Source organism: Euprymna scolopes, chromosome 21, assembly GCF_053919585.1.
Source record: "Euprymna scolopes isolate OS-2025 chromosome 21, ASM5391958v1, whole genome shotgun sequence".
NCBI classification, from domain to species: Eukaryota; Metazoa; Mollusca; class Cephalopoda; order Sepiida; family Sepiolidae; genus Euprymna; species Euprymna scolopes.
In genome coordinates, this window is record NC_136502.1 from 108,165,338 (window position 1) to 108,189,918 (window position 24,581).

General features: G+C 20.2%; 1 pseudogene; it reads right to left on the reverse strand.

Moving 5' to 3' along the window:
* Positions 1-23,804: 23,804 nt before the first annotated feature.
* On the reverse strand, positions 23,805-23,921 carry LOC145243347 (5S ribosomal RNA; annotated as a pseudogene).
* Between the last annotated feature and the right edge of the window lie 660 nt (positions 23,922-24,581).

Below are 24,581 nucleotides of genomic sequence, written 5' to 3' on the forward strand. Positions count from 1 at the left end.
ACATTATTATATTGTACATTATTATATTGAATATTATTATATTGTATATTATTATATTGAATATTATTATATTCAATATTATTATATTGTATATTATTATATCGTACATTATTATATTGAATATTATTATATTGTATATTATTATATTGAATATTATTATATTGTATATTATTATATTGAATATTATTATATTGAATATTATTATATTGAATATTATTATATTGTATATTATTATATTGTATATTATTATATTGAATATTATTATATTGAATATTATTATATTGTACATTATTATATTGTACATTATTATATTGAATATTATTATATTGAATATTATTATATTGAATATTATTATATTGAATATTATTATATTGTATATTATTATATTGAATATTATTATATTGTATATTATTATATTGTATATTATTATATTGTATATTATTATATTGAATATTATTATATTGTATATTATTATATTGTACATTATTATATTGTATATTATTATATAGTATATTATTATATTGAATATTATTATATTGTATATTATTATATTGAATATTATTATATTGAATATTATTATATTGAATATTATTATATTGTATATTATTATATTGTATATTATTATATTGTACATCATTATATTGTATATTATTATATTGTATATTATTATATTGTATATTATTATATTGTATATTATTATATTGTATATTATTATATTGTATATTATTATATTGTACATTATTATATTGAATATTATTATATTGTATATTATTATATTGAATATTATTATATTGAATATTATTATATTGTATATTATTATATTGTATATTATTATATTGAATATTATTATATTGTATATTTTTATATTGTATATTATTATATTGTACATTATTATATTGAATATTATTATATTGAATATTATTATATTGAATATTATTATATTGTATATTATTATATTGTACATCATTATATTGTATATTATTATATTGTATATTATTATATTGTATATTATTATATTGTATATTATTATATTGTATATTATTATATTGTATATTATTATATTGTATATTATTATATTGTATAGTATTATATTGTATATTATTATATTGTATATTATTATATTGTATATTATTATATTGTATATTATTATATTGTATAGTATTATATTGTATATTATTATATTGTATATTATTATATTGTATATTATTATATTGTATATTATTATATTGTATATTATTATATTGTATATTATTATATTGTACATTATTATATTGTACATTATTATATTGTATATTATTATATTGTATATTATTATATTGTACATTATTATATTGTATATTATTATATTGTATATTATTATATTGTATATTATTATATTGTATATTATTATATTGTACATTATTATATTGAATATTATTATATCGTACATTATTATATCGTACATTATTATATTGTATATTATTATATTGTATATTATTATATTGTATATTATTATATTGTATATTATTATATTGTATATTATTATATTGTACATTTTTATATTGTACATTATTATATTGTATATTATTATATTGTATATTATTATATTGTACATTATTATATTGTATATTATTATATTGTATAATGTTATATTGTATATTATTATATTGTATATTATTATATTGTACATTATTATATTGAATATTATTATATCGTACATTATTATATCGTACATTATTATATTGTATATTATTATATTGTATATTATTATATTGTATATTATTATATTGTATATTATTATATTGTATATTATTATATTGTATATTATTATATTGTATATTATTGAATTGTACATAATTATATTGTACATTATTATATTGTACATTATTATATTGTACATTATTATATTGTATATTATTATATTGTATATTATTATATTGTACATTATTATATCGAATATTATTATATCGTACATTATTATATCGTACATTATTATATTGTATATTATTATATTGTACATTATTATATTGAATATTATTATATTGTATATTATTATATTGTATATTATTATATTGTATATTATTATATTGAATATTATTATATTGTATATTATTATATTGAATATTATTATATTGTATATTATTATATTGTATATTATTATATTGAATATTATTATATTGAATATTATTATATTGTATATTATTGTATTGAATATTATTATATTGTACATTATTATATTGAATATTATTATATTGAATATTATTATATTGTATATTATTATATTGTATATTATTATATTGTATATTATTATATTGAATATTATTATATTGTATATTATTATATTGAATATTATTATATTGTATATTATTATATTGTATATTATTATATTGAATATTATTATATTGAATATTATTATATTGTATATTATTGTATTGAATATTATTATATTGTACATTATTATATTGAATATTATTATATTGTATATTATTATATTGTACATTATTATATTGAATATTATTATATTGTATATTATTATATTGAATATTATTATATTGTATATTATTATATTGAATATTATTATATTGTATATTATTATATTGTATATTATTATATTGAATATTATTATATTGTATATTATTATATTGTATATTATTGTATTGAATATTATTATATTGTACATTATTATATTGAATATTATTATATTGTATATTATTATATTGTACATTATTATATTGAATATTATTATATTGTATATTATTATATTGAATATTATTATATTCAATATTATTATATTGTATATTATTATATTGAATATTATTATATTGAATATTATTATATTGTATATTATTATATTGTATATTATTATATTGAATATTATTATATTGAATATTATTATATTGAATATTATTATATTGTATATTATTATATTGTATATTATTATATTGAATATTATTATATTGAATATTATTATATTGTATATTATTATATTGTATATTATTATATTGAATATTATTATATTGAATATTATTATATTGAATATTATTATATTCAATATTATTATATTGTATATTATTATATTGAATATTATTATATTGTATATTATTATATTGAATATTATTATATTGAATATTATTATATTGTATATTATTATATTGAATATTATTATATTGTATATTATTATATTGAATATTATTATATTCAATATTATTATATTGAATATTATTATATTGTATATTATTATATTGTATATTATTATATTGAATATTATTATATTGAATATTATTATATTCAATATTATTATATTCAATATTATTATATTGTACATTATTATATTGAATATTATTATATTGTATATTATTATATTGAATATTATTATATTGAATATTATTATATTGTACATTATTATATTGAATATTATTATATTGTATATTATTATATTGAATATTATTATATTGTATATTATAATATTGTACCTTATTATATTGAATATTATTATATTGTACATTATTATATTGTACATTATTATATTGAATATTATTATATTGTATATTATTATATTGTACATTATTATATTGAATATTATTATATTGTACATTATTATATTGTACATTATTATATTGTATATTATTATATTGAATATTATTATATTGTATATTATTATATTGAATCTTATTATATTGTATATTATTATATTGAATATTATTATATTGTATGTTATTATATTGTACATTATTATATTGAATATTTTTATATTGTATATTATTATATTGAATATTATTATATTGTACATTATTATATTGTATATTATTATATTGTATATTATTATATTGAATATTATTATATTGTACATTATTATATTGTATATTATTATATTGAATATTATTATATTGTATATTATTATATTGAATATTATTATATTGTATATTATTATATTGTACATTATTATATTGTATATTATTATATTGTATATTATTATATTGAATATTATTATATTGTACATTATTATATTGTATATTATTATATTGAATATTATTATATTGTATATTATTATATTGAATATTATTATATTGAATATTATTATATTGAATATTATTATATTGAATATTATTATATTGTACATTATTATATTGAATATTATTATATTGTACATTATTATATTGAATATAATTATATTGAATATTATTATATTGTATATTATTATATTGTATATTATTATATTGTATATTATTATATTGAATATTATTATATTGTATATTATTATATTGAATATTATTATATTGAATATTATTATATTGTATATTATTATATTGAATATTATTATATTGTATATTATTATATTGTATATTATTATATTGAATATTATTATATTGTATATTATTATATTGAATATTATTATATTGAATATTATTATATTGAATATTATTATATTGTATATTATTATATTGTATATTATTATATTGTATATTATTATATTGAATATTATTATATTGTATATTATTATATTGTATATTATTATATTGTATATTATTATATTGAATATTATTATATTGTATATTATTATATTGTATATTATTATATTGTATATTATTATATTGAATATTATTATATTGAATATTATTATATTGAATATTATTATATTGAATATTATTATATTGAATATTATTATATTGTATATTATTATATTGAATATTATTATATTGAATATTATTATATTGTATATTATTATATTGTACATTATTATATTGAATATTATTATATTGTATATTATTATATTGAATATTATTATATTGTACATTATTATATTGAATATTATTATATTGTATATTATTATATTGAATATTATTATATTGTATATTATTATATTGTATATTATTATATCGTACATTATTATATTGAATATTATTATATTGAATATTATTATATTGTATATTATTATATTGTACATTATTATATTGAATATTATTATATTGTATATTATTATATTGAATATTATTATATTGTACATTATTATATTGAATATTATTATATTGTATATTATTATATTGTATATTATTATATTGAATATTATTATATATAATATTATTATATTGTATATTATTATATCGTACATTATTATATTGAATATTATTATATTGTATATTATTATATTGAATATTATTATATTGTATATTATTATATTGAATATTATTATATTGTACATTATTATATTGAATATTATTATATTGTATATTATTATATTGTATATTATTATATTGAATATTATTATATTGTATATTATTATATTGTATATTATTATATTGAATATTATTATATTGTATATTATTATATTGTATATTATTATATTGTATATTATTATATTGTATATTATTATATTGTATATTATTATATTGTACATTATTATATTGTACATTATTATATTGAATATTATTATATTGTATATTATTATATTGAATATTATTATATTGTACATTATTATATTGAATATTATTATATTGTACATTATTATTTTGAATATTATTATATTGAATATTATTATATTGTACATTATTATATTGAATATTATTATATTGTACATTATTATATTGAATATTATTATATTGTATATTATTATATTGAATATTATTATATTGTATATTATTATATTGTACATTATTATATTGAATATTATTATATTGTACATTATTATATTGTACATTATTATATTGAATATTATTATATTGTATATTATTATATTGAATATTATTATATTGAATATTATTATATTGTACATTATTATATTGAATATTATTATATTGTATATTATTATATTGTACATTATTATATTGAATATTATTATATTGTACATTATTATATTGTACATTATTATATTGAATATTATTATATTGTATATTATTATATTGAATATTATTATATTGAATATTATTATATTGTACATTATTATATTGTAAATTATTATATTGAATATTATTATATTGTATATTATTATATTGAATATTATTATATTGTACATTATTATATTGTACATTATTATATTGAATATTATTATATTGTACATTATTATATTGTACATTATTATATTGAATATTATTATATTGTACATTATTATATTGTACATTATTATATTGAATATTATTATATTGTATATTATTATATTGAATATTATTATATTGAATATTATTATATTGAATATTATTATATTGAATATTATTATATTGAATATTATTATATTGTATATTATTATATTGAATATTATTATATTGAATATTATTATATTGAATATTATTATATTGTACATTATTATATTGAATATTATTATATTGTATATTATTATATTGAATATTATTATATTGAATATTATTATATTGAATATTATTATATTGAATATTATTATATTGTACATTATTATATTGAATATTATTATATTGTATATTATTATATTGTACATTATTATATTGAATATTATTATATTGTACATTATTATATTGTATATTATTATATTGTACATTATTGTATTGAATATTATTATATTGTACATTATTATATTGAATATTATTATATTGTACATTATTATATTGAATATTATTATATTGTACATTATTATATTGAATATTATTATATTGTACATTATTATATTGAATATTATTATATTGTATATTATTATATTGTATATTATTATATTGAATATTATTATATTGTATATTATTATATTGAATATTATTATATTGTACATTATTATATTGAATATTATTATATTGTACATTATTATATTGTATATTATTATATTGTACATTATTATATTGAATATTATTATATTGTACATTATTATATTGAATATTATTATATTGTACATTATTATATTGAATATTATTATATTGTACATTATTATATTGAATATTATTATATTGTACATTATTATATTGAATATTATTATATTGTACATTATTATATTGTATATTATTATATTGAATATTATTATATTGTATATTATTATATTGTATATTATTATATTGTACATTATTATATTGAATATTATTATATTGAATATTATTATATTGAATATTATTATATTGTATATTATTATATTGTACATTATTATATTGAATATTATTATATTGTACATTATTTTATTGTACATTATTATATTGAATATTATTATATTGTATATTATTATATTGAATATTATTATATTGAATATTATTATATTGTATATTATTATATTGTATATTATTATATTGTACATTATTATATTGTATATTATTATATCGTACATTATTATATTGAATATTATTATATTGTATATTATTATATTGAATATTATTATATTGTACATTATTATATTGAATATTATTATATTGTATATTATTATATTGTACATTATTATATTGAATATTATTATATTGTATATTATTATATTGTACATTATTATATTGAATATTATTATATTGTACATTATTATATTGAATATTATTATATTGTATATTATTATATTGTACATTATTATATTGAATATTATTATATTGTATATTATTATATTGTACATTATTATATTGAATATTATTATATTGTACATTATTATATTGAATATTATTATATTGTATATTATTATATTGTACATTATTATATAGTATATTATTATATTGAATATTATTATATTGTACATTATTATATTGAATATTATTATATTGTATATTATTATATTGAATATTATTATATTGTATATTATTATATTGAATATTATTATATTGAATATTATTATATTTAAGATTATTATATAGTATATTATTATATTGAATATTATTATATTGAATATTATTATATTGTATATTATTATATAGTATATTATTATATTGAATATTATTATATTGTACATTATTATATTGAATATTATTATATTGTATATTATTATATTGAATATTATTATATTGAATATTATTATATTGTATATTATTATATTGTACATTATTATATTGAATATTATTATATTGTATATTATTATATTGTACATTATTATATTGAATATTATTATATTGTATATTATTATATTGAATATTATTATATTGTACATTATTATATTGAATATTATTATATTGTATATTATTATATTGTACATTATTATATTGAATATTAATATATTGTATATTATTATATTGTACATTATTATATTGAATATTATTATATTGTACATTATTATATTGAATATTATTATATTGTATATTATTATATTGTACATTATTATATTGAATATTATTATATTGTATATTATTATATTGTACATTATTATATTGAATATTATTATATTGTACATTATTATATTGAATATTATTATATTGTATATTATTATATTGTACATTATTATATTGTATATTATTATATTGTATATTATTATATTGTACATTATTATATTGAATATTATTATATTGTATATTATTATATTGAATATTATTATATTGTACATTATTATATTGAATATTATTATATTGTATATTATTATATTGTACATTATTATATTGAATATTATTATATTGTATATTATTATATTGTACATTATTATATTGAATATTATTATATTGTACATTATTATATTGAATATTATTATATTGTATATTATTATATTGTACATTATTATATTGTACATTATTATATTGTATATTATTATATTGTACATTATTATATTGAATATTATTATATTGTATATTATTATATTGAATATTATTATATTGTATATTATTATATTGTACATTATTATATTGTATATTATTATATCGTACATTATTATATTGAATATTATTATATTGTATATTATTATATTGAATATTATTATATTGTACATTATTATATTGAATATTATTATATTGTATATTATTATATTGAATATTATTATATTGAATATTATTATATTGAATATTATTATATTGAATATTATTATATTGTATATTATTATATCGTACATTATTATATTGAATATTATTATATTGAATATTATTATATTGAATATTATTATATTGTATATTATTATATTGTATATTATTATATTGAATATTATTATATTGTACATTATTATATTGTATATTATTATATTGTACATTATTATATTGAATATTATTATATTGAATATTATTATATTCAATATTATTATATTTTATATTATTATATTGAATATTATTATATTGAATATTATTATATTGTATATTATTATATTGAATATTATTATATTGAATATTATTATATTGTATATTATTATATTGTATATTATTATATTGAATATTATTATATTGAATATTATTATATTGAATATTATTATATTGTATATTATTATATTGAATATTATTATATTGAATATTATTATATCGTACATTATTATATTGAATATTATTATATTGAATATTATTATATTGAATATTATTATATTGAATATTATTATATTGTATATTATTATATTGAATATTATTATATTGAATATTATTATATTGTATATTATTATATTGTACATTATTATCTTGAATATTATTATATTGAATATTATTATATTCAATATTATTATATTGTATATTATTATATTGAATATTATTATATTGAATATTATTATATTGTACATTATTATATTGTACATTATTATATTGAATATTATTATATTGTACATTATTATATTGTATATTATTATATCGTACATTATTATATTGTATATTATTATATTGTATATTATTATATTGAATATTATTATATTGTATATTATTATATTGAATATTATTATATTGAATATTATTATATTGTATATTATTATATTGTATATTATTATATTGAATATTATTATATTGAATATTATTATATTGTATATTATTATATTGAATATTATTATATTGAATATTATTATATTGAATATTATTATATTGTATATTATTATATTGAATATTATTATATTGAATATTATTATATTGTATATTATTATATTGAATATTATTATATCGTACATTATTATATTGAATATTATTATATTGAATATTATTATATTGTACATTATTATATTGTACATTATTATATTGAATATTATTATATTGTACATTATTATATTGTATATTATTATATTGTACATTATTATATTGAATATTATTATATTGAATATTATTATATTCAATATTATTATATTCAATATTATTATATTGTATATTATTATATTGAATATTATTATATTGAATATTATTATATTGTACATTATTATATTGTACATTATTATATTGAATATTATTATATTGTATATTATTATATTGAATATTATTATATTGTATATTATTATATTGAATATTATTATATTGAATATTATTATATTGTACATTATTATATTGTATATTATTATATTGTACATTATTATATTGTATATTATTATATTGTATATTATTATATTGTATATTATTATATTGTATATTATTATATTGTATATTATTATATTGTATATTATTATATTGAATATTATTATATTGTATATTATTATATTGAATATTATTATATTGTATATTATTATATTGAATATTATTATATTGTATATTATTATATTGTATATTATTATATTGTATATTATTATATTGTATATTATTATATTGAATATTATTATATTGAATATTATTATATTGTACATTATTATATTGTACATTATTATATTGAATATTATTATATTGAATATTATTATATTGAATATTATTATATTGTATATTATTATATTGTATATTATTATATTGTATATTATTATATTGTATATTATTATATTGAATATTATTATATTGAATATTATTATATTGTACATTATTATATTGTACATTATTATATTGAATATTATTATATTGTATATTATTATATTGAATATTATTATATTCAATATTATTATATTGTATATTATTATATCGTACATTATTATATTGAATATTATTATATTGTATATTATTATATTGAATATTATTATATTGTATATTATTATATTGAATATTATTATATTGAATATTATTATATTGAATATTATTATATTGTATATTATTATATTGTATATTATTATATTGAATATTATTATATTGAATATTATTATATTGTACATTATTATATTGTACATTATTATATTGAATATTATTATATTGAATATTATTATATTGAATATTATTATATTGAATATTATTATATTGTATATTATTATATTGAATATTATTATATTGTATATTATTATATTGTATATTATTATATTGTATATTATTATATTGAATATTATTATATTGTATATTATTATATTGTACATTATTATATTGTATATTATTATATAGTATATTATTATATTGAATATTATTATATTGTATATTATTATATTGAATATTATTATATTGAATATTATTATATTGAATATTATTATATTGTATATTATTATATTGTATATTATTATATTGTACATCATTATATTGTATATTATTATATTGTATATTATTATATTGTATATTATTATATTGTATATTATTATATTGTATATTATTATATTGTATATTATTATATTGTACATTATTATATTGAATATTATTATATTGTATATTATTATATTGAATATTATTATATTGAATATTATTATATTGTATATTATTATATTGTATATTATTATATTGAATATTATTATATTGTATATTTTTATATTGTATATTATTATATTGTACATTATTATATTGAATATTATTATATTGAATATTATTATATTGAATATTATTATATTGTATATTATTATATTGTACATCATTATATTGTATATTATTATATTGTATATTATTATATTGTATATTATTATATTGTATATTATTATATTGTATATTATTATATTGTATATTATTATATTGTATATTATTATATTGTATAGTATTATATTGTATATTATTATATTGTATATTATTATATTGTATATTATTATATTGTATATTATTATATTGTATAGTATTATATTGTATATTATTATATTGTATATTATTATATTGTATATTATTATATTGTATATTATTATATTGTATATTATTATATTGTATATTATTATATTGTACATTATTATATTGTACATTATTATATTGTATATTATTATATTGTATATTATTATATTGTACATTATTATATTGTATATTATTATATTGTATATTATTATATTGTATATTATTATATTGTATATTATTATATTGTACATTATTATATTGAATATTATTATATCGTACATTATTATATCGTACATTATTATATTGTATATTATTATATTGTATATTATTATATTGTATATTATTATATTGTATATTATTATATTGTATATTATTATATTGTACATTTTTATATTGTACATTATTATATTGTATATTATTATATTGTATATTATTATATTGTACATTATTATATTGTATATTATTATATTGTATAATGTTATATTGTATATTATTATATTGTATATTATTATATTGTACATTATTATATTGAATATTATTATATCGTACATTATTATATCGTACATTATTATATTTTATATTATTATATTGTATATTATTATATTGTATATTATTATATTGTATATTATTATATTGTATATTATTATATTGTATATTATTATATTGTATATTATTATATTGTATATTATTGAATTGTACATAATTATATTGTACATTATTATATTGTACATTATTATATTGTACATTATTATATTGTATATTATTATATTGTATATTATTATATTGTACATTATTATATCGAATATTATTATATCGTACATTATTATATCGTACATTATTATATTGTATATTATTATATTGTACATTATTATATTGTATATTATTATATTGTATATTATTATATTGTACATTATTATATTGTACATTATTATATTGTATATTATTATATTGTATATTATTATATTATACATTATTATATTGTATATTATTATATTGTATATTATATATTGTATATTATTATATTGTACATTATTATATTGTATATTATTATATTGTACATTATTATATTGTACATTATTATATTGTACATTATTATATTGTATATTATTATATTGTATATTATTATATTGTATATTATATATTGTATATTATTATATTGTACATTATTATATTGTATATTATTATATTGTATATTATTATATTGTACATTATTATATTGTATATTATTATATTGAATATTATTGTATTGTATATTATTATATTGTATATTATTATATTGTATATTATTATATTGTATAGTGGCACTTCAAGTCGACTTACATCTGCCAAGTTCCAATTTTTTTAATTTTAACTCCTTAGTAGCTATTTTTATCAGCTAAAAACCCAAATCGAATTTGTTCAACCAGTCTGAATCTCCTATATATCAACTTTTAAGTCTGTAGACCGAAAATTGACTGAGTAGTTTGATGGAGATTATTCCATATACACACTTTTATACATTACTAGCATTTCAGCCCGGCGGTTCCCGGATGCTTTGGTGTGTTTGTTGAGCAAAAAAAAAAAGTGGTAGTAGGAAAGCAGGTTCGAACCCGTACCGAGAAGGAGGAAAAGAACGGGGAAAAAAACCTGATGTCTATAATTTTACGACCACCGCCAAACCGAAGTGACATATTTTTTTTTAAATTAATGCTAGACAATCGAAAGGAGAGGATGACTTTAAAAAATATCAGCGAAAAAAGCGACCCCCCCCTGTAAAAAAGTTCCCACTTTAAGGTGAAGATATTAAGGTTTTTTGCCAATTTTTCGATATTTTTCATCTGAAAGGTCGAATTTTAAAACGATACTGATCTGGTAAAATCCGTTGCCTCTGTCGAAAATATTAGGCAGACATGCAAACATAAATACATACATACATACATACATACAATTATACATTGGTAACTAAAATTTTCGACCCAAACCGATTAAAAAGCTTGCCCTATCTCTAAATACTCTTTATGTCAAATTTCAAATGTTTAGACCAGAAATTATCTGAGTAATTTGGTAGAGACCGCAGAGGTCAATTTTTTAAACTTTGACCCCAATTATGACCCCCTTAACATTTATTGTTTTGGGCTCAAATCAAGTTATTAAGTTAGATCCATGTCCAAGGAACCTATATCTAAAATTTCAAGTGATTAAACCCAAAATTGGCGGAGGAGTTTGGTAGAGTTCTCTGTTGAACTTTGACCCCTTAACAGCCAAATTTCTGGCCGAAAAGCGATCACATAGATTTTTCCAAATATCAGTACCCTGTATATCAAATTTCGAGTCTGTAGACTAAAAATTGACAGTTATTGCATAGGGAAATGTACACACACAGGTACACAGACAGATACACAGACACGTTCACTTTTATAGATATACTAGCATGGGTGTCCGGCGTTGCCCGTGTGTTTGGAGGTATGCTGAGCAAAAAAAAAAAACGGTCAATTTTTTAAACTTTGACCCCTATTATGACCCCTTAACATTCATTGTTTTGGGCTCAAATCAAGTTATTAAGTTAGATCCATCTCCAAGGAACCTATATCTAAAATTTCAAGTGTTTAAACCCCAAATTGTTAGAGGAGTTTGGTAGAGTTCTTAAAGTTTAAATCGTTAAACTTTGACCGATTAACAGCCAAATTTCTGGCAAAAAAACCGATCACATCGATTTTCCCAAATCTCAGTACCCTGTATATCAAATTTTCAGTCTGTAGACTTAAAATTGTCACAGTTATTGCGTAGGGAAATGTACACAGACACACACACACAGACACGTTTACTTTTATATATATATAGGTCAAATGGGCCTTTCTCCTATAAGTGCATGTCCATTAGCTGATAGGAAGGGCACGGTGGATACTAGAAAGCTGATTGGGTAACTAAAATCTCAATAGAAGGTGTGTATATAAAAACGACAGACAACCACAAAATTTGCGCATAAGCCTGACGAATCCTAGAGTGGATGAAATGCGGAATATTCAGTGTAGTTTAATCGCCATATATATTTTATAAATTACTATATATATCATTCAACCACGGTAGTGGTTGAATATATGCTTAAGTCCGAAATTGAATGAATCGAGACATATTCAAACCCCACCACTAATTCTGTTCGCAACCAAATTGCAAACAGGTTATATAGTTGAATAGAACACCTCATTAGCTACATTTTGAAAAAAAAATTTCGAAAATTGGTTCAGTAGAAAAAAAGTTACAACAAAATATGTGGGTTCACAAACAGGAGAGTAAGTACATAAGTGACTAACGCTTTTTTTTATTTTGCATAACTTTTTTAGTATATAAATATTTTTTACTGCGATTTTGCCAATATGACATGTTAGCGTAACGGTTAGAGTACCGGGGGTTGGTGGAAAGATTTTAGGTTCAATCCCGTGTATCGTTTTTTTTTTATAATTAAAAAACCGAACTTTTTTTTAATAACTAATTTTTTTTAACTCTCCTTATGATTTTATAGCAAAAAATGGTCTCTCGATTAAAAATATTAGTGAATTCTATGATATACATATTCTTTGGATGAACTCAAATTTTTGTTATCACATTTGATGAAAAATGTAGTCCCATTTTGGCAATGCGTCTGACCAATGATGCTTTTGAACCCGCGACCAGCACTGCGATGTCATCAGCATCAGTCTGGGCATAAATATTCCTATTTTTAAACTCCTTTAAAAGAGGATTCAGCATACAGTTCCATAGTAAAGGTGATAAAATACCTCTTTGTTGGTTCCATTTAACTACTTCCCTTTTAACAGCTGCCCTCAGTAGTTCTACTTGAACTGTTCTGTGCCTCACCATATACTCAATCCATCGGATTAGTACTGGTGGCACATTGAGTTCTCGTAGCGACTTGAACATACTACTGAAGGGTATGTTGTCAAAAGCTCCAACGATATCTAAAAAGACACCGAGTGCCATCTTCTTTTTTGTTAGTTTACGCTCTATACAGATCACGAATTCATGAACCGCAGTCTCGGTAGAGACCCTGGCTCGGAACTACTGTGATTGAATGATAAATATTGCATAAATGTGTTTGAGAGCTAATTTTTTTTGACAATCATTAATAAATATTATAAATTTATATATTAATACAATAGCAATGCCTGGAAAAATCATGGATTATATGGAAAAATGCGCGCATGAAAAGTAATATTCTTAAGATTTTATTAAACAATATTTCCTCCTGTATCAGAAAACACGCTATGTGATATACGTATATCTGTACGTGATGTTGCCAAGCTAATCAAAAACCTTGATTCAAGTAAAGCAACTGGCCCTGATGGTATTCCAATTATAGTACTCAAAAAACTTCAACCTGAACTAGCGTCCATACTTACAAAACTGTTTAAACGTTGTCTTAAGGAGAATAGTTTCCCATCTCCCTGGAAAATCTCATCAGTATGCCCTGTATTTAAGAATTCAGGTGATCGCTCATCCCCCTCTCAGTACAGGCCAATAAGTCTCCTGTGCGTCATGAGTAAGTTGCTAGAATCTGTGTTAAATACAGAAGTAATCAAACATCTCAACAAAAATAACCTTCTTAGTGACACTCAATATGGTTTCCGTTCTGCTAGATCTACAGCAGATGTCCTTACAGTTATATCGCATAGGATTAGCAAATCTCTCGACGGTGGCAATCTTTCTAGGGCAATTGCTCTTGACATATCTAAAGCCTTTGATAGGGTATGGCATAAAGGTTTACTTCATAAGATCGCTAGCTATGGTATAGCTGGAAAAGTCTTCTCAATTATTAAATCATTTCTTTCTGATAGGTTCATAAGAGTAGTAGTTGAGGGGCAAAAATCAGAAGCTCACAGTATTAATGCTGGTGTCCCTCAGGGATCCATCCTGGGCCCAACTCTTTTCCTGATCTACATTAATGATCTTCCAAATCATATCCTTACATCATTTGTAGACATTTATGCTGACGACACTACCATTTATGGTACCACATCTAAGACAGTAAACGACCAAGTTCTCTCCAATTCTCTCTCTTCTGATCTTGAGCACGTAGTACAATGGGGAAAGGAGTGGCTGGTTACTTTTAATCCATCTAAAACCAAGCTTCTCTCTTTACATCATCAACATTCTAATCCACATTTGTCATCAATTGAAATGAATGGCTCTCGTCTTCAGGAGGCCTCAAGTTTTGACAAGCTTCTGGGCTTGACCATTACTCCTGATCTTAAATGGAACACATATATCAAATCTGTTGCCAAGGCCGCTGGAAAAATGGTGGGATCTTTCTATCGATCCAGTAGATATCTCACTGCTGATGCTATTCTCTATCTATATAAGAGCCAGGTACGTCCAAGGATGGAATACTGTTGCCACATCTGGGCAGGAGCTGCTAGAAAGGACTTGTCCTGCCTTGATAGAGTTCAAAATAGACTTCGTAGCCTCGTAGGAGATGTCCTTTTCTCCTCCTTGCAACCTCTATCTCACAGAAGAGATGTTGCGAGTTTGTCTCTGATGTATCGTTATTTTCATGGAAAGTGTTCAACTGAGCTTCAATCTATGGTCCCCCCTCGCCAAACTTTCACAAGAAACACTCGTCTAGCTGTAAATACTATCAATAATTTCCCCCACTCTTTATCTGTGCCTAAACCTAAACGTAGATTCCATGAACAAAGCTTCTTTCTTAGAACTGCACGCCTGTGGAATTGTCTTCCGTTTTCCTGCTTTCCGGCTGACTACAATATGGTTGTGTTCAAGTCTAAAGTAAATAAGTTCTTGATAAGCCGTTCCATATAAGTTATTAAATTTACCAAATTTTCATTACTAATGATTACTATATTGACCAATTTCTACTGTACACTCTTTAACCCTTATCCTTGAGTGGCTTCTGGGCCTTGATAATGTGGTGATACCTTTGTAAAAAAAAAAAAAAAAAAATTAAACCTGGAAAAGTAAAGGACAAGAAATTCAACCAGGAAAAGTAAAGAACAAGATATTCTAGTAAAGTAAAAATAAGAATTTTTTAGACTTAAAATATTGCAGCTAAAAATAAAATTTGAATATTGATAAATATTTTATTTATTATTTGCATATGTTGTTGTTTATTGTTGACTTAGAAAGAATTAAATGATCCTAATTATGATATAATAAAATTATTAATTTTTATGTAAATTATTAAATTATTAATTCCATCTACTAACTAACTAACTAATGAATTAATTTTATTCAAACAATTTTCACTACATAAATATATGCAAATAATATGGGGGAAATAAGTTCAATCCAGCGACTGACACCCTTTCTAACTCAACAATAAACAACAACATATGCAAATAATAAATAAAATATTTATCAATATTCAAATTTTATTTTTAGCTGCAATATTTTAAGTCTAAAAAATTCTTATTTTTACTTTACTAGAATATCTTGTTCTTTACTTTTCCTGGTTGAATTTCTTGTCCTTTACTTTTCCAGGTTTAATAAAATAAAATATATATATATTAAGTAAAGTGATTTTCAATTTGAAAATTTAAAAAAAATTTTTTAAATTTAAAAATTAAATTTTAATTAAATTAAAAATCAGTTTCATAATAAGGAACAACAACAAAGTCAATTTTCTGTACGATCGTTTCGGAAATCCGTGCTTTTTATTTGTGGTATACATGAAGTTATGTAGAACAATTATATATAGTTTTTTTGGTAAGCACGGTCTCCTCATCAGCAAATTTAGGAGGATTTTTATTGAATTTAAAAGACACCATAAATAAACCCAGCATTAAAAGTAAGACAGATGAATCTGAAAAGATTGAAATAAAAGGTTTGGATTTAAAATTTATAAGAAAATTAATATAGGTTATAGATAGAAATGAGTAGAAAAAATATATATTTTTGAATTTACATAATAAATTTGATTTAAAAATATATAGAGATAGTTACCTTTTAGTTTTTCTTTTTTTGAAATCAGGAACTGTGTTTAAAGTAGTCATTTAGATGTTTGCTATAGCTTTTTATTTTATTGAATGATGAATTTTAAAAGGGTGACGCTCGTGCAGTAAATTGTTTCCGTTAGCGTATTTTGATTTAAAGACGCTACAGTTAATATATATAGAGAGAGTATTTATTTTGCAAGTTTTTAAGGGGAGATAATTGTCATGTATTATTGACTTTATTTATTATTTGATTTACGGGTCTAGGGGAGGTAATTGGTCTAACTTAATTTATTTAAAAAAAAAAAAATTGTAATCTATTTTTACTAATGAGTAATTTTTAATGATTTAAGGTGGTTTATATTTATTAAATTTAAACCAACGTTTATGATTACATGTCAGAAGCTCGTGTATTGAATTTACTAGTTTGGTTGTATTTTTTATGTCTTCATATTTTAAAATTTTTAGGGTTTCTTTTGTACATAGTGGACAAAATTTATCTCCTGGTTTATATGATTTGCAAGTCTCAATTATTTGCCATTTTAAGTTGAAAGAAATATTGCTATTTTTTAGTTGCCAAATATAGTTGGATAGAGTAGTTTGGTTTGATAGAGAGTTATTTTTAAAAGAATGTTTGTGCGTTGAAATTCTATGTTTTATTGGGCCAGATGTGGAACCAATATATATTACCTCTTGATTATTGTGATTATTTTCCGTTAGGTCTATTGTTGGATTATTATGTGGTGGGTTGATTAGTAATTGATCGGTAGATTGATTTAAGTTGGTGTTATTATTTAATCTGGTAGTTGAGTTATGGCTGTTAATAGGTTCATGTAGACTTGGAGTTTTTGATACTGTGCAGCTATAGATAACATTTTTAATTTTACATGAGCCTTGTAGGGGACATTTATTTTTTCTTCAGTTACAGTCCGATGTATTTTGTATAGTTGTATTTTGTAGTTTATTAATTTTCTTATTATTAGAGCTAATTATTTTCTGATGAAGGTTAGGCATAGTAGAGTAAGAGACTTTAATTGTGTTCTTATTGAAAATTTTATTATATCTATGGGGGGCTTTAAAGTTCTTATCTAATATTTTAAAAACTTCTCTGGCTATGTTTGTTTCTAGGTTTTTGGAATACGGGGGGTTGAACCATAGGATCTCCTTGTGTCTATTCTTACGTTTACGGGTTTTAGTTTGCTGTTTATTTGTATTATTATCTAATATTTGTAGTTTGGTTTTATCTTTGTTGTTGTTCCTTCTTATGAAACTGATTTTTAATTTAATTAAAATTTAATTTTTAAATTTTAAAAATTTTTTTAAAATTTTAAAATTGAAAGTCACTTTACTTAATATTGAATTAGCTCTAGGACATTTAACTATCGAGCTTATTATATATCTAAATTACAACGAGCATTTCCTGTATTTTAATTAAACTAGTAATTTCACTGTTACATTAAAATACACTTAGCTCTTTAGACTATTATTCTAATCTCCTTTAAATTATATATATATATATATATATATATATATAAGTAAGAGTGTGTGTGTGAGGACACTTTTCAACCTATGTATTCAACAAATTTTTGGTCTGCAGATTTGAAATTTGGTATATAGGATAGTCAAATAAATGGAAAACATTTTAATCCGTTTTCATCTGGAAAAAAAGGCTGCTAAGGAGTCAAAATTGAAAAATTGATATGTGGGAGTCATTGGACTTTTATGTTTTTGCTAACTGTTTCACGGATGCGTATATGTGAATAGTTCACTTTACAGATTACTTATGTTAAGAATAAGTCGTTTGAGATTACCTTTTAAAGATCGTGTCACGCTAGTCTAATGGTTATCGTACTTGACTCACTGTCTTTAGGTTTTGGTTTCGATCTCAGTCTGAGTATTTTTTCCTTTTTTTACTTAAAAGAAGTGAATGGTTTAGAAAAAAACATAATGCTCGCATACACATATCTCAGTTTCTGTATGAATTAAAATGTAATATTTATATCTATTTTACAACTGAGCAATGCTGGGCGGCCTGCTGGTATATATATATATATATATATATATATATATATATATATATATATACCAGGAGTACTACTGCCACATCTGGCCAGGAGCTGCTAGAACCAGCTAACCCTGCCGTGAAAGAGTACAAAATAGACTTCATAGCTTGATGGGGGATGCCCTTCCCTGCAACCTCTTTTCCACAGAAGAGACGTTGCGAGCCTGTCTTTGCTTTATCGTTATTTCCATGGCAAGTGCTCGTCCGAGCTCCAATCTCTGGTCCGCCCTCGCCAATCTTTCACAAAAAACACCCGTCTAGCTGAAACCACTGTCAATAATTTTCCCCACTCTTTTTCTGTGCATAAATCAAAACGTAGATTCCATGAACAAAGCTTCTTTTTTAGAACTGCACACCTATGGAACTCTCTCCCGTTTGCCTGTTTCCCACCTGACTACAACTTGGTTGTCTTCAAGTCCACCATAAACAAATTCTTGATGAACCCTCCCCTTAAGTAATCTTATTTACCAAATTTCCAATATTAATGATTACTACGATTTCCAATACCAATGATTACTGTATGCTCGATAACCTTTATCTTCGAGTGGCCTCCGGGCCTTGATAAGTGGTAACTCCTATGTAAAAATATATATACTGATGCCAGTAACAAAACTGCATTTATTTATGACTGCGTTTATCAAGTCTTTGTGAATGTAGTTTTAAGAGTTGTACATTATTTTTAAAGACATCAAACATTGTGGCATTAGCAACAATATAGACTCCAAAACGAAAAAATGGTCAAAAAGCACTACATAGCTAATAGGTGATCTTCTGACTCTTCATTCTTGGATTTCTTGACTTTCGAGCTGGGATCAAGGTATAGTATCTGTTCTGTTCTTATTAATTGGGTCAATTTTAAGTTTTGTCTCACCCTGAATGTTTCTGTTGGTGAAGCTAGATATTCTCCACACATAAAAAAATTCACCTTGTGTTAAACTTTGGTTTTGAAGGGAGGCAAATGAATACAGAGCCTTTAAATGAATTGTGAAAATATCCAGACCCGTGATCGAAAAAACATCAAAGAAAAAAAAAAAAAAACACAGTGTCGCCAACCATCGCAAAGTCGATCATGATGAACAACAAAGACATTCTAACAGATCATTTCATATGTCCAATTGAACTGCTTTTAACATGGGGACATGATAGATTGACTTTTGTCTGTCTGTGTGTCGTATATATTGTTTGTGCACAAGAGTAAGTTCTGTGTCCGTGTGTTCGGTCCATTTTCTGAGTCCTGAGAATAAACCGGAAATCAGGAGAAGAGAAAACACGAAAAAGAAGAAGAATTTGTGTGTCCACTTCCGTGTGTCCGTGTGCCAAGCTTGATTCGATAAAATAGTGCAACGTTTATCGATATTCACACAATAATACACCATGCAAAAAAAAAAAAAGGAAGAAGAAAACTACAGCTATGCCTGTGTCTGGTCTACGTGACTCTGTAAGAACGCGGAAAGCAAATTTGTCTTCTTTGTGCTCCTCTTGCCACCCCACCATCCCCCATCGCATCCGTATGTGGGAATTTGTCAACGTCAATAAGGAAGTAATTGAAAGACGGAAAGAGTCTAATTTATATACCGTATATTTATTATGCGCGTGTCTTTGAGTGCAGCATTTGAAGTTCACAAACGACACGGGTTATATATATATATATATATATATATATATATATATATATATATATATATATATATATATATATATATATATATATATATATATATATTTCTTGGAAATTTAAGAACAGACCGAGTGAAATATTTTATCAGATGTTTCAATATTTAAAATAGCGAAGGACCAATCTTGAATCAAATTGACAAATTGTTGTGCAGAGAAACCATAATTCTAATGCCAAAGCAAACGAAGATTGGTTTAGTCTGTTTAACAGCTACTCAAACCATTTTGGATTATTTAATGTCTCGTGTTACGTTTCTGATTTTTGGAGATGACAATTAGTTATTTGTGTTATTTGGATTCTTTGGACTACTATTCTCATATTAAGTGTTATTTTCACAACGTTTTCGCCGATTAAACCCCCTACCTCGTTCAGGTGTATCTTGTCGAACTTGTGAAATCTTTCTGCCGAATTCTCCACGTGGCATAGTGAATAAGATATTCGGTAAAATTCAGTTCTAAAGTTACACTATTCTGGAAGTTGAAGGTTCAATCCACAGTGCAGGTGACACTTGAAATACAATTGCAAATTACGACATGGCTGATGGATTGAGAGCATATTAACCCCGTGGATTAGATGCAGGGTTTTATTTGAAATTTTGTGTGGATTCCCGAGTTCAACAAAAAGATTCCGGGGGTTCGACAAGATACACCTGAAGAAGGTCAGAGGTTACACTGGCCGAAACATTGTGAAAATAAAACTCAAGATAAGAAGAACTAATATGAATGGTCCCATGAGTTTTATGGCATAGCAAACCTTTTATTGGGTTATTTAATGTCGAAAAAGCGTCTCTCAGTTATCAAAATTATTGAATGTTTCCACTGTCGTATGGCATATCAACATCTTTTCCAATTTAAAAATCTTCTATGATCGGTAAATTCTTCTGGGTTTTTTACTGCTGAAAAGGCTAATTTTGGATTCTTAAAGTCTGTATGCCTGGCATTAGAGTATTTTAGGAATGGTATATATTCCCTTTACTTTTGCTTCTTATATATTTTCTACAAAATTTTTCCATTCAACCACACTAATATGTCTCTCTCTCTCACACACACACACACACACACACACACACACACACACACACACTAATGCCAAGGTTGCACACACATCCATAACCCTTCATCTCCTGGAGGGGCAGTGACCATCTACAACTTTTGTAGATGTTTTTGTAGCGAGGAGTTATCTTTACAGGGTGAGGAGGCTCCCCCACGCCCAACCTTCCCAGAAGATACATACAGCGCCTAGCCTTCCCAAATGGTCACCCATCTGGTACTGGCCAGGCTCAACGTTGCTTAACTTCGGTGATCTGGGGAGAACCGGTGTGTCAACGTGATTGTGCCGTATGAGGCACATACACATGCACGCACGCAAAGAAGAAAACTTGAATGCTTACTAGATACTGTCCTCGAGTGTCTAAGGTCTTTCTGTACACGAGTTCGTCAGGGCAACCTGGCATGAGGATACTCTTTCCTAGAAGTAATCCTCGACCACGTGATACTGTCTCTACTAACGAGAATAGATTAACATTTTGCTTCTGAAAGATTTTTTTACAAACTTTTTCCATTCAAACACACTGATGCCAAGGTTGTTTTTTTTATATCACACACACACACACATACACACACACACACACACACACAGAAGAGAGTACTTGAATACTCATAGATACTGTCCTCAAGTGTTTAAAGTCTTTCTGTACAAGGGTTTGTCAGGACAACCTGGCGTGAAGATACTTTTCCCTGCAACTAAACTCTGACCAAATATCCCAAACAACATGGTATTCAAAGCCCAAATATGATCTCCTCAGTATGGCTAACCACACATTGGCTTATATGATGAATGCTGATGTTGTCTCTACTAACCAGAATAGATGGACTTTAGTCCTGGAATCCAGTGAGACCATCACAAAATATGCAATAACAAAATAAAATGATCATTTAGGGAGAGGAAACATGAATATTATATATTAATTTTTTTTTTTCTCAAAGGATTCCAAAAAAATAAAA